The sequence below is a fragment of the Poromitra crassiceps genome (assembly GCF_964638095.1).
Source record: "Poromitra crassiceps genome assembly, chromosome: 11".
Taxonomy (NCBI): Eukaryota; Metazoa; Chordata; class Actinopteri; order Beryciformes; family Melamphaidae; genus Poromitra; species Poromitra crassiceps.
The window spans coordinates 38612622-38624544 of record NC_139643.1 but is presented as its reverse complement, the minus strand read 5'-3'; the positions used below and the strand labels follow the sequence as shown (position 1 = coordinate 38624544).

Here is an 11923-nt window from a genome sequence, read left to right as displayed (position 1 = left end):
TGCCTTCTCCGCGACGTCATGGTGCAATTTCAGAAAAGAAAAATGTTTTTTTTTTAGGATGGAGGATGTTCACTTGGTCTGCAAAGATTGGACCAACAGCCATAGCCAAAGTCCCCCCCCGCCCTATTTGTTATCTTACACGGTGACATGGGGTTATTTATTTATTTATTTATTTGTTTATTTATTTGTTTATTTATTTATTTATTCCACAGTCAGGTTATTTCACTGCACTGAAGAGAAATTTGGCAGAAGAGCAGTGGGTGTGTGGGGGGGCAAAAGAAAGCTTCCTTTTCTAATACTGCAGGTCAATTTGTTCAAGTTTGGAATGAACCAATGCATGAGCACTTTAAGGGGGAAAAATTAGTAGGTACTAGGCATGGGTCGATTTCCGGTTTTACCGGTTCGGTTCGGTGTACGAGCCAGTCCATTCTGATTGCACTATTGTTCGTATTAGCCTCTTCTCAAGTTGCACTAGTATGCAAAAGTCTTATTTTGTTTATTATGTTGATGTTTGAAGAAAAGTTAAGCTGAATAGTTATGAGAAATAAATACAGGGTGTGTTTGTTACACAGGTGTCCTGCTTCTTTTTATTCAGTATCATTGCTGGTTGACAATACCAGCTTAGAGGTGTATTATCGCTATCAGGTGGACTGAAGTTGCACTACAGACAGTTATGGGCCACACTCGGGAGCCCTGCTTAAAAAAATAATAATAATAATAATTAATTACAAAAAAAATCGGTATACCAGTTCGATCCGGTTTAGACGGCAATATCGAACCGGTTTTAACATTTTCAAACCGACCCAGCCCTAGTAGGTACTGATGTTTTGAGCATTTTCTTTGTGATAAACATGTAGAATATATGTTGTGCCTAATACTGTAGCTATGAGAAACCTATGAACCTGGCCATACAGAAATTCTCCAAACTGATACATTTAATGCCTATAGTGTGTAATTCGTTCGTCACACGGTACAATGATAATCATAATATGAAACTCAATATCAGCAAAGCCAATGAGCTTGTGGTGCACTACCAGAAGGAAAGGACTCATACAAGTATGTTGGGGTCCAAATCAATATAATTAATGTTATTATGAGCAACACATTGTGATGTCACAGAGAAGTTGAACTTTTGGTACTATTATCCCTTCATCCTTTTATCCTATTAGACATCTGTATGAAACTTTGTCATAATTATTCTTAAGTTATGGCCAAAAGTGCCCTTTGTGAGGTCAGAGTTCTATTACATGACCTTGACCTTTGACCGCCAAATTGTACTCAGTTCATCTTTGAGTCCAAGTGGACGCTGGTGCCAGATGTAATGAAATTCCCTCCAGGCGTTCCTAAGATATCGTCGTGTTCATGAGAATGGGACGGACGTAAAGTCACAGTGACCTTGACCTTTGACCACCAAAATCTAATCAGTTCATCCTTGGGTTGGGGTTAGGGTTTGTGCCAAATTTGCAGAAATTCCCCCAAGGTGTTCCTGAGATATCGCATTAACGAGAATGGGACGGACGGACGGACGGACGGACGGACAACACGAAAACATAGCCTCCGGCCACGGCTGTAGCCCGGCACGGAGGCATATAAATGTACAGTAATCATACTGTAGTGACATTTCAGTGGTCACAGGAAGAAGACGACATGACATACATTTGGACCGGTCCCAAGAGGGTTGGAGGACACTGTGCTGAACATGATGTGAACACCAGGCCGCTCCGCTCTCTCTGCTCCCTCTCTGTCTTCTCACCGCTCTCTCTGATGAAGTGTGTGAGTGGCTCTGCATTGTCCCAGTTTTGATGAAGTGCTTACCTGCCTGCACTCATGACACCTGGCGACGTGATTCTGTCATCAAACCCCTGACAAGCCACGTGTCCCCCTCGCCTAATGTCTTTTACGCAAGACTGGCATCACTAACTCCGCCCCATTCTGACAATACACGCGCAAGCACGCACGCGCGCGCACGCACGCGCACACACACACACACACACACACACACACACACACACACACACACACACACACACACACACACACACACACAAAAACACGTATACAGTGATCATGTATGGCTTATCCAGAGGTGTTTTAGCACAGAATTTGTGAAGAGGAACAGATGTCATTATCGGCGGAGATAAATAATTATTTTGACAGCTTCACAAACAGCCACACCAAGACATATGAGAGCATGTTGTTCTGTGCTGATCTGAGGGGTAATCTCTGTGCATGTGCATCAACCACTGCACATACTTTTACCGCGCCGTTGCTAGTTCTTCTGAGCCGCGTGGATCCGGCGTAGGTGGTACCCTTCATGCAGCTGGAAGCACGCCCTTGGCGGTGACGAAGAGAGGGAGAGAGAGAAAGCATGACGAAACCGGTAGACCTTTGTCTTTTATTATCTGTAGCTTATAACAGCATAGGAAAGTATTTATTTACGAAGGCACAGCAGCTGTGTGATAAGAAAAAGAGCACAGGACAAACAAATTCATATAGTAAGCACGCAAAGCTCATAGGCTAAGCATGCGTCAATCATTGTAATGGGATTCAGCTGCACTGAGAAAATTACACAAGGTTTCGAGTATCCTCCAGCAATATGATATACTTACTCATCATCTGTAATAACTCATAATGAGTTTAGGTTAGAGTAAGATGATTAGCTGCCTAGATCACTTGCTGCTCGCAGTCGCCCCCCGGTTGCGGGATAGACTGATTATTCCTCGAGCTAGAATATGGCAAGAACGCCTCCCTCAGGCTCGTCCTTTGCTGGTCTTCGCTGACTGTATGACTCAGCCCAACTCTACTGGTGGCTTATGTCACCACACATCACACATTCCCAGTATATCTTGCACTTCATTGGAGAGAAAATGAGGAAGTTCAAGATTCAAGATTCAAGATTTTTATTGTCACTCCGTAGTACAAGTATCACGTGTGAAATTCTTGTGCTGTGGACTCCGTTTACAACATAGTACAAATATAACAGGGCATATGAGTGCAAAAACAACAAGAGACACAACAAGCAATAAGGCAGTAGAGTGATAAGACAAGTCAGAGACAGTGGCATCTTCACTGCACATAGGTGCACATGTCATGTGCATACTTTAGACGTACTTAAACATTTTAAATTCAACGTATTTGACGTACAGGTGCAAATAGCATATACTTAATTAAACATACAATTAAACATTAGACATACATAATGGTAGCAGCTACAGTGCGGTACAGTACAGCTACTACACTATTTGTGTATGTTAAGGAGTCTCGTGGCCTGCGGGAAGAAACTGTCCCTCAAGCGATTTGTGCGTGCTTTTGGGACCCTGTATCTCCTCCCTGAGGGTAACAGGGAGAACAGGCTGTTGTGGGGATGGTTTGTGTCTTTGATGATCTTCAGGGACCTCCTGAGGCACCGCTGGTTATATAGTTCCTGCAGTTCTGGCAGCTCACATCCTGTTACGTGCTGGGCCGCGCGCCTCACTCTTCGTAGCGCCCTGCGGTCCATCGTGGTACAGTTCCCGTACCAGGTGGTGAAGCAGCCAGTCAGCAGGCTTTCAATGGTGCCTCTGTAGAAGTCCCTAAGGATTTCTGGCCTTAGCCCAAATTTCTTCAGGCGCCTGAGTCCGTGTAGTCGCTGTTGGGCCTTTTTGACAACAGTGGCGGTGTGACCGGCCCATGTCAGGTCCTGGTGGATGTTGACTCCCAGGTACTTGAAGCTGTCCACCCTTTCCACCACTGTGCCGTTGATGGTGATTGGGGGGGGTGCGCCCCCCCCCCTCCTGTAGTCTACAATGATCTCCTTGGTCTTGAAGACGTTCAGAGAGAGGTGGTTGTCCTGGCTTACTGTACGTGTTGAAAGCTGCTATCTGCAAGGCCTGCATCTGGCATACTGCATATTTTCCAGGTGGGCCCAGCAGCACAATGTCCCGTGGGCCCCAGCACCACAATCGTTGATTAGTGGCCAAGCACCATCTGTATGTACCTGTATGTCTGGTCTGTATGTACGTCTGGTTTGTATGTACAGGTATGCTGGGTCTGTATGTATGTCTGTCCTGTGGGTACATTGTCATCATGTCAAGTGGTGGCCAGTGGTGACTGATGTTGTCATAGTAACCAAACACAATCCATCAGCAACGTGATCATTGGTCATCATTGGTCATTGGTGACATCATCAGCAATGTCAGATGTAACACATACGGTTCTGGAGTACCTGCTACGAGTCAGGAGGCTGTGGGCTGGGTATGTTCCAGGTGTTCGTTCTCGGCCACGTCTGGCTGCGTGCAGCAAGGCGCCGGACGCGGCTTGAAGAAGTCTGAGACGTAACGGACGGTGAGCATAGCGATGAGCGCTCCTTGCAGCAGGCCCACCAGCACGTCGCTCCAGTGGTGTTTGTTATCCGACACGCGCGTGTATCCTACGTACAGAGAGAACATCACCAAGAAGAACTGGATGGTCGGTCTGACCAGCCGCGCCCACTTCGCCTGCATCCGGGCCTGCACATACAGCGTCAGAAAGAGCATGCAGTACATCCCAAACGAGGAGTGGCCAGAGTAGAACGATAACCTGGACTCGGTCACGTTGCGCGGGTTCCCGGTACAGTTGACCATGTATCCCTTACAGACGAGTCCGACCGGGTCACACACAGACATGAAGTTTGGGCGGGGCCGGCCGATGGTGAACTTGGCCAGGTTGGTCATCGATTGGCTGACAGCAGCTCCGAACAGGAATGTGCCCACCACCTTGTACAGTGCGCAGAGGTACTGGTTGAACTGGGAGTTGGAGTGCAGGCACTTGATGTAGACCAGGTAGGCCTCTCCAGATGTGAGAATGATGACGGAGCTGCTGATAGTGATAGCAGCCATGACTCCGGTGGAGATGGTGTCTCTCCTGTATGGATAGCTGATGCTCTTGTCATCGCAGTCGATCTCTCTCTGGTACGGGCTGAACATCGGCAGGATGGCTGATGGCAAAGCAGCAGCACAGACGCAAAGAACATCCAGCACAATCAGGATCATCTTCTTCGTTTGCTCAATGCTCCCCCTCGATCCCGCTCCTATCTCATATGAAAATGTATATCACCGGTCCTATACCCTCAGCAGGGAAGGATTTATGACAATGTCACAATGTCTATGACATCATTGATGTCACACTTCACCAATTGTGATGTCACCTGTGATGTCACTCAAGCAACCATGCCATACCCACTAATGCCATACCCACTAATGATGTCAAACACATTGTGACATCATCAGTGATGTCATAAATCTTCCCCTGCTGAGGTTATAATAGTGTGGCCGTTAATACTTGTTTTGTTAGTCTGACGCTTCTACGCACAAAGTGTGTAGATTTGACTTGGCTTATAGATGGGAATGGTATAACGTGGTTAAGATATTGTGGCCTGTTGTGCTGCTGGATTGACTGTGGTGAGCAGTGTGTTTTGATGTTTATTGGCTCACCTTTAACGTTACTTGCAAGCGGGGTCTGTCCACTCCCCTCTCTCTCGGTCTCTGATTGGTCGGGTTGTTTGTGTGACATTGACCTCGTATCAATCTGTGGTGTTGACATTAAAGTGCACTCCACTTATCTTTGATGATGTTAAAATAAGTCCAGCTGATATGAGAGTCCAGCGCTGCTCGGTCTCACTCACGACGTAGGCTACTAGGCTACTTAGTACTCATCTAGTTGTGACATAGCAGCTCTCTTCACAGCATGTTGCTCACTGTTTAGTTAAACATTTACATGATACTTTGGCCATTTCAAGTTTATTTTACGGAGGCAAAGCCCCGTCATCCCAATTCCAAGGGCCCCGAGCCCCCACTATAATTTCAGACCCTGGTGTCCTGGTCACTGCAGTGCTTCCTCTGGTCAGTTGGGCGTCTGTTCAGGGGGAGGGGAACTGGGGGAATTGCGTGATCCTCCCACATGCTATGTTGTACCGGTGAAACACCTTGCTAGTGAAAAGAAGTGGCTAGCGACTGCACATGTATTTGAAGAAGCATGTGTACTCTATGGCTCTCCCCAGATTGACAGAGGAGGTATAGCAATTAACGGGACAGGAGGAGTAATTGGCCAAGTTCAGGATTGGGGAGAAAATGGGAGAAAAACAGAAATCTTTTTTTTTTATAAGAAACAAAAAAGTATGATATTCTGTCACTCATGGATCAGCATTTTGATGTGCTTAATTGCAACTAGCACTAGGTGATAGCTTATGTATGTATGTAGATAGATAGATAGATAGATAGATATATCTTTATTTTTGTGTCACTCCTCAACAAACAAATATGGTATAAAAAACAGCAAAAAGTGCATTAAAAAGTTGGGGACCACTCACATGGAGTTGTGAGACACAATACAATTCAAAACAATAAAAAATAAAAACATACATACAAGTACTATTACACAGAAAATACAGTTGGCAATACAATTATGTAAAAGGAAGGGGCAGTTTATTGGGCGGTGCTCATGAAGGCTACTCTTCTTTTTAGGATGAGGTGGCAGGCCTTGGCACATTCATTTATACCGTGTTCACCAGCTAAAATTTTACGCAATTTATTTATGTCATCAAGGTCATTAAAATTCTCGTAGTGTTTTGATAGAAAAATAAAAAGATCAGCGCGAATGTCGTTGTAAAGTTCACAGTGTAATAGAACGTGGGCTTCAGATTCAATAGAACCACTGTTGCACAGTGTGCAGAAACGTCTCTCAACTGGGGTGTTGGTGTATCTGCCGGTTTCCAGAGCTAAGGGAGCGACTCCACATCTAAACTTTGCAAGGGCACTTCTATGCTGCCTGGGCATAATGCATTGTACATAGGGTTCTGATTCAAAAACATTCAACCCTTATACCCTGCTGGTCCACCCAGCCGGTGCGAAGCAATAATCGCGTAAGTGTAATTTGGAAAATCCTGGAGCGAAAGGTGTAAGATTAAGCACAGGTTATTTTTATGGTTTATTATGGTAATTCACGTTGAAAAAACTAGAAAAACATCGTCCTGGCACCCAGAAACTCAAATACTCCTTAAACGTCTGCTAGTCCGGCTGCACGGTCATTGACTCCCATTAAAACCGCCTTTTTGAGACCTCCAGGAAATTCTTACAAAATTAATGTATTTCATTTTTTTCAGCGGGCATCCTGTACCAAATACCTTGAAATTTGACCTTAATATCTAACCTTGGGGTTGATTGAACATTTGGTTGAGTTACAAGGCTTCAAAATCCATTGCATAGTTTTCCCATTGACTTCAATGTTAATTTTGCAAAAAAACAAAACAAAAAATTCGACTCCCAGCCACTTTCCCCAAAAATAATTATTTTTCTGATCTTACACCTCTCAGTTCGACTCAAGACATCAAATTTGTAGTTTCTATTGTGTTTGCCCCCCCCCCCTATTTCCCCAGCACATCACACAGCACAGCACAGCAACCAATTACATGGAGATTTACATGAAAAGTACCCTGCAGTTATCAATCATGGAAACATGGTCATATGACCTGGGAACGCGGATTTTCCGGTGCAAACTAATGATTTGAAGCTTGGCCCTTATTTGATTCCATAGGATGAAGCTCATTTGTGTTTCTTGTGAAAACTAGCTGGAAGTCGAAAATGGGCAGTTTCATGTTTTTTTTTGTAAAACTTACCTTAGTTGAAACTACATCGTATCTCCGCGCCCGTTCGTTGTAGAGACTCGTGACGAGCATTTTCGGAATCAGCGTCAAAAAGTGACTACATGTGTAATCTTGTCGCGATCAATGCCGTTCTAAGAGGTTTCAATGACTTCCGCGTTGAGACACGCAAAAGCGGCGAGGCGCAGCGGGCCACAGTAACATCCGATGCCCACGAAGGAGCGCCTTGGGCGGCGGAGGCGGTCAGAGCGTCATCCATGGAGGCCAGTTCTGTGCTCCCTCGCTCATGGCCTAAATGGTGTCGCTCAAGCGTGTGTTTTGAGCAGGATGTTCAACTACGCATATGAGGTGGGAGGAATGGAATCAGGAACGGATATGGATCGATAAAAAATAAGAAAATACTTACTTATAAATATAAAAAACAAGTACTAATATCAAGATCCATGAAAGTTAAAAAAATGCAAATTTGCAATTCTCAAAAGATGGAAGCTGGAATAAAGTAATTCTTCCGTGAAAAATGTGACCAATCCATAGCTATGATAATCCCACCACAGCGCCACCAGGTGGCATTCATGGGAAGGGAAAAAAATAATATTTTGTGTTTTCTACTGAAAATTTTATTGTACAGTAAATACAGTAAACTGGCATTTGAGGGGTTAAAATTCAGTGAGCATGAAATGTTGATATGAGGTATGAGAGATGAAGTTACCAATGGATAAGAATCAATAAAAAATAAAAAAATAATTAATTAAGACTATCAAAAATAAGAATTAATATCACGGTCCATGTACATGGACCAGCAGACGCTTAAGGGTTATCGGATTAGCAGGGTACAAGGGTAGGAACAGTAAGTACGGAGTTTGTTTCCGTCTGGCCTGTTAATCTGCAAGAGCCATTTCTCCTTGTCTGCCTCTGCAACTGCTTGATCAAGACTCCGTAGATCATTTCTTGAGAGAACTAGATCAGTGCTGGCGAGATGGGATAAATGTAAAGAGCTGAAAAATGTTCGTACAGTATGAGCATAGTTTTTCACATTTCTCATCTGGTTAGCCCACAGAAACACACGTTTACATAGCCTGTTATCCGGCATACCACACAATCTCTTCCAGTTCTTAAAAATGCACGACCACTGGTGTTGCCACATGGTTTTCCACCCCAAATCACCTTGAATGGCAGCAATCGGTGTGTATTTACCGACACCCAAATACAAACGACATGCCCTATTGAAGACAGCATTAATACAAGAGTGACTTTTGTAACCCCAGACAGCAGCTGCATAGGTCAGGATGGGCAGAACCAGAGATTCAAACAGTTTAGTGAAACATTTAAAGGGGAAACCACCCAATACTTTACTTGTGGCTATAATTGCACCTACTGTAGTGCTCTGTTAGCATGCAAGGCTAGATGTTTAGCAGTTACACTATAGTCTAGGAACTCTGTTAAGTAAAGACCCAGATATTTGTACTCTCTGACGACCTCTAGTGGGGAAAGCCCATATGTATGTATGTATGTATGTATGTATGTATGTATGTATGTATGTATGTATCTATCTATCTATCTATCTATCTATATATCTATCTATCTCTATAAAATGGAGCAAGTGGGCAATGTCTGTCTGTTCTCTGTTTCAATTTTTTCCCCATTGATGATGTCATAGGCATTGTGACATCACTGATGATGCCATAGGCATTGCGACATCATCAGTGATGTCATAAGAGCAATTATGATGTCATCAGTGGCCGAGCTGCATATGCGAGCCCACACAGCGGTCAAGCTGCAGGGGTGAGGCCACGCATGCAGAGACCGAGCCTATAGGAATTATATACAAAGGGAGCAAGTGGGCAGTGTTTGTTTCAAGTGGGCTCTGTTTGTTTCAATTTTTGTCCCACTGATGATGTCACAATGTCTATGACATCATCAGTGACATCATTATTGACCAAAATCATCTTATGACATGATGATGGCATCGGTGGTGGGAGGAAACCGGAGCCTCCGGAGGAAACTCACCCGAACAAGGGGAGAACAACACCCCTTGTTCAGAAAGGACCAGGTTGCTGTGAGGCAACAGTGCTAACCACTGAGCCACCGTGCCGTCCACGTGTCACTCGAGCAATTGTGGTTTTTGGTTACACTCGGGCAATTGGGACATCACTGATGCTGTTATAGACATTGTGACCTCATTGTGATGTCATCAGTGAGTGATGTCATCAGTGATGCAAAGTTGAGCAATTGTGCGCTGCGCATGCCAATTCACCTTATGTTCCAACACAGTGGGCAGCCAGTTACTTCCTATTGTGTTTACACTTCCTGTGACAGTACAGTACTAGTGAGCAGGTAAAACGGTGTTTTGAACAGGAAGTCATAACACAACTGGGTCAAGTGAGCGGGGCTACATAAGGCAGTTGAGCTGCGGGCGAGGCCACGCAGCGGGCAAGCCTAGGAATCGAGCACCCGTAGCGCGTGAGATGCCTAGTATCTTCAAGATTGCTTTTCTGACAACACATTTTAAAAAGAAAAAAGGGAAGAAGGGAAGGTCCACACACGAAGCTCCATTACATCCAACAAGCTTGTTGGGTGGCTTAATAAAATGGATGGAGCTTCAGTGTGCGGATCTTCCCTTTGTTCTTATGGTACTGCTTTTTGGTTGGTTCCTTCAATTACTTGGCTAACACATTTAAAAAAACCACGCAATTATTTTTTTTCAAAGACCAAAGCCAAAAACAGACTGGTGTGACAAATGCCTTGTTGAGACAGACATGATTTGCATCAAGAATTAATATGCACTTAATCTAACAGTTAAAAATGATTGTATGTGCAGTTGTTAATAACTATATTCAAACCCCAAACACATTCCGTTCATTATTGGAGATTATTGATAAATGAATGACGCATTGATTGCCTGGCAGATGGTCCGAAGAGCCTAAACAATCGATCCGAGATGCCGCATTTCCCTTCAATTTGTTGTTACAGTACAATTACACCCATGCTGCATTCAAAAGCCATCATTCTCATCCTGTGAGAATACAAGGACATAATGGCAATGTCAAGCATAAACACATGCAACATGCTTTCATGTCTGCGGTGTGAGCGCTGTCATAAATGTTGACTGTATTGGCATCATGCCAAACCCCCGCATCTCTCTCCTCCTCTCCTCCCACATCATCTCATTGGGCTCCTCCCACACCATCTCATTAGGCTCCTCCCACACCATATCATTTGGCTCCTCCCACACCATCTCATCTCGCTGCTACATGCTGTAATAAAACTCTGATTAGGGAGCATGCTACAGTATGATGTCAGTGAAGGCAGCGCAGGCCGAGGGAGGTTGAAAGTGTCGCCTTTGTGGGACTATTTTCCTCGGCCTAACCCAATCAATCCTGCTCCTATTTGCATTGGCGCAAAGGTGAGCAGATAATAATGAGGATCTATGGAAATTAGGGCTGGGACGGATCAGAAAACCCACGGATCGGATCGCGTGACGGATTTTGAGCCACGGATCACAAATTTTTCGGATCAGCAAAAAAAAAATATATAGGCTATATCAGATTTTTTCTCTCAAAATTAGATTTTCGATTTGAATTTTTAATACTATTATACTTCTCTAACCATTTGTTGCCCTGCACAGCTCAAAAAATATTTTTTTCTCATGACACAATTTATGCTTTTACTCTGAAGGCAAAACAACTCAACTTCCTGTTTTAGGTGGCACTGCACCTAACTTCCTGGCTGTTGCTAGCTAACGTAGTCACTTGACACGGGTAGGCTACAGACCAGACCGGGGTGAGTCTGGAAACATAACGTTGATGCTACGTTATGCTACTCGGTGGCCCCACGTGTTGTTTTGTTGTTATGTGTCCAAGGCAACATTTCACCGTCCGGTGATATATGTTCGTGAAACGTGTGCGCGCGTGTGTGTGTGTGTGCGTGTTGTGGCTCTCGCTATCTTGTGCAGTGCGCAACATGCTGCTCGCATACCTGTGCTTTTTCAGAGGTGTTGAAATAAGTTTGCTGTCTTTAGTAGGCACTAGCCACAGCCTTCAGAGAGACTTTACAGCGAAGGGATGAGGAAGCTCACTTGTGCTTGCCATGATTATGCCTGTCTGTGTCTGGCTGCGCTGCAGGCGTTCTCATACACTAACGTTAAACGTTAAATGAAACGAAAGGGGGGGGGGGGGGGGGGGGGGGGGGTCCGCGGACCACGACGTTCCGAACCGTGTGCCGAACCGTGGGGGCTGATCCGTACGGGTCACGGATTATCCGTGATCCGTCCCAGCCCTAATGGAAATGATCAGACGCACAACGGGGGGC

The 11923-nt window shown here is 44.7% G+C and overlaps 1 pseudogene across 1 annotated transcript; it reads right to left on the bottom strand.

Moving 5' to 3' along the window:
• Positions 1-4214: 4214 nt before the first annotated feature.
• Positions 4215-5009, bottom strand: LOC310784547 (phospholipid phosphatase 2 pseudogene; annotated as a pseudogene). Its single transcript has one exon. The product of its transcript is annotated as a phospholipid phosphatase 2 pseudogene (transcript).
• Between the last annotated feature and the right edge of the window lie 6914 nt (positions 5010-11923).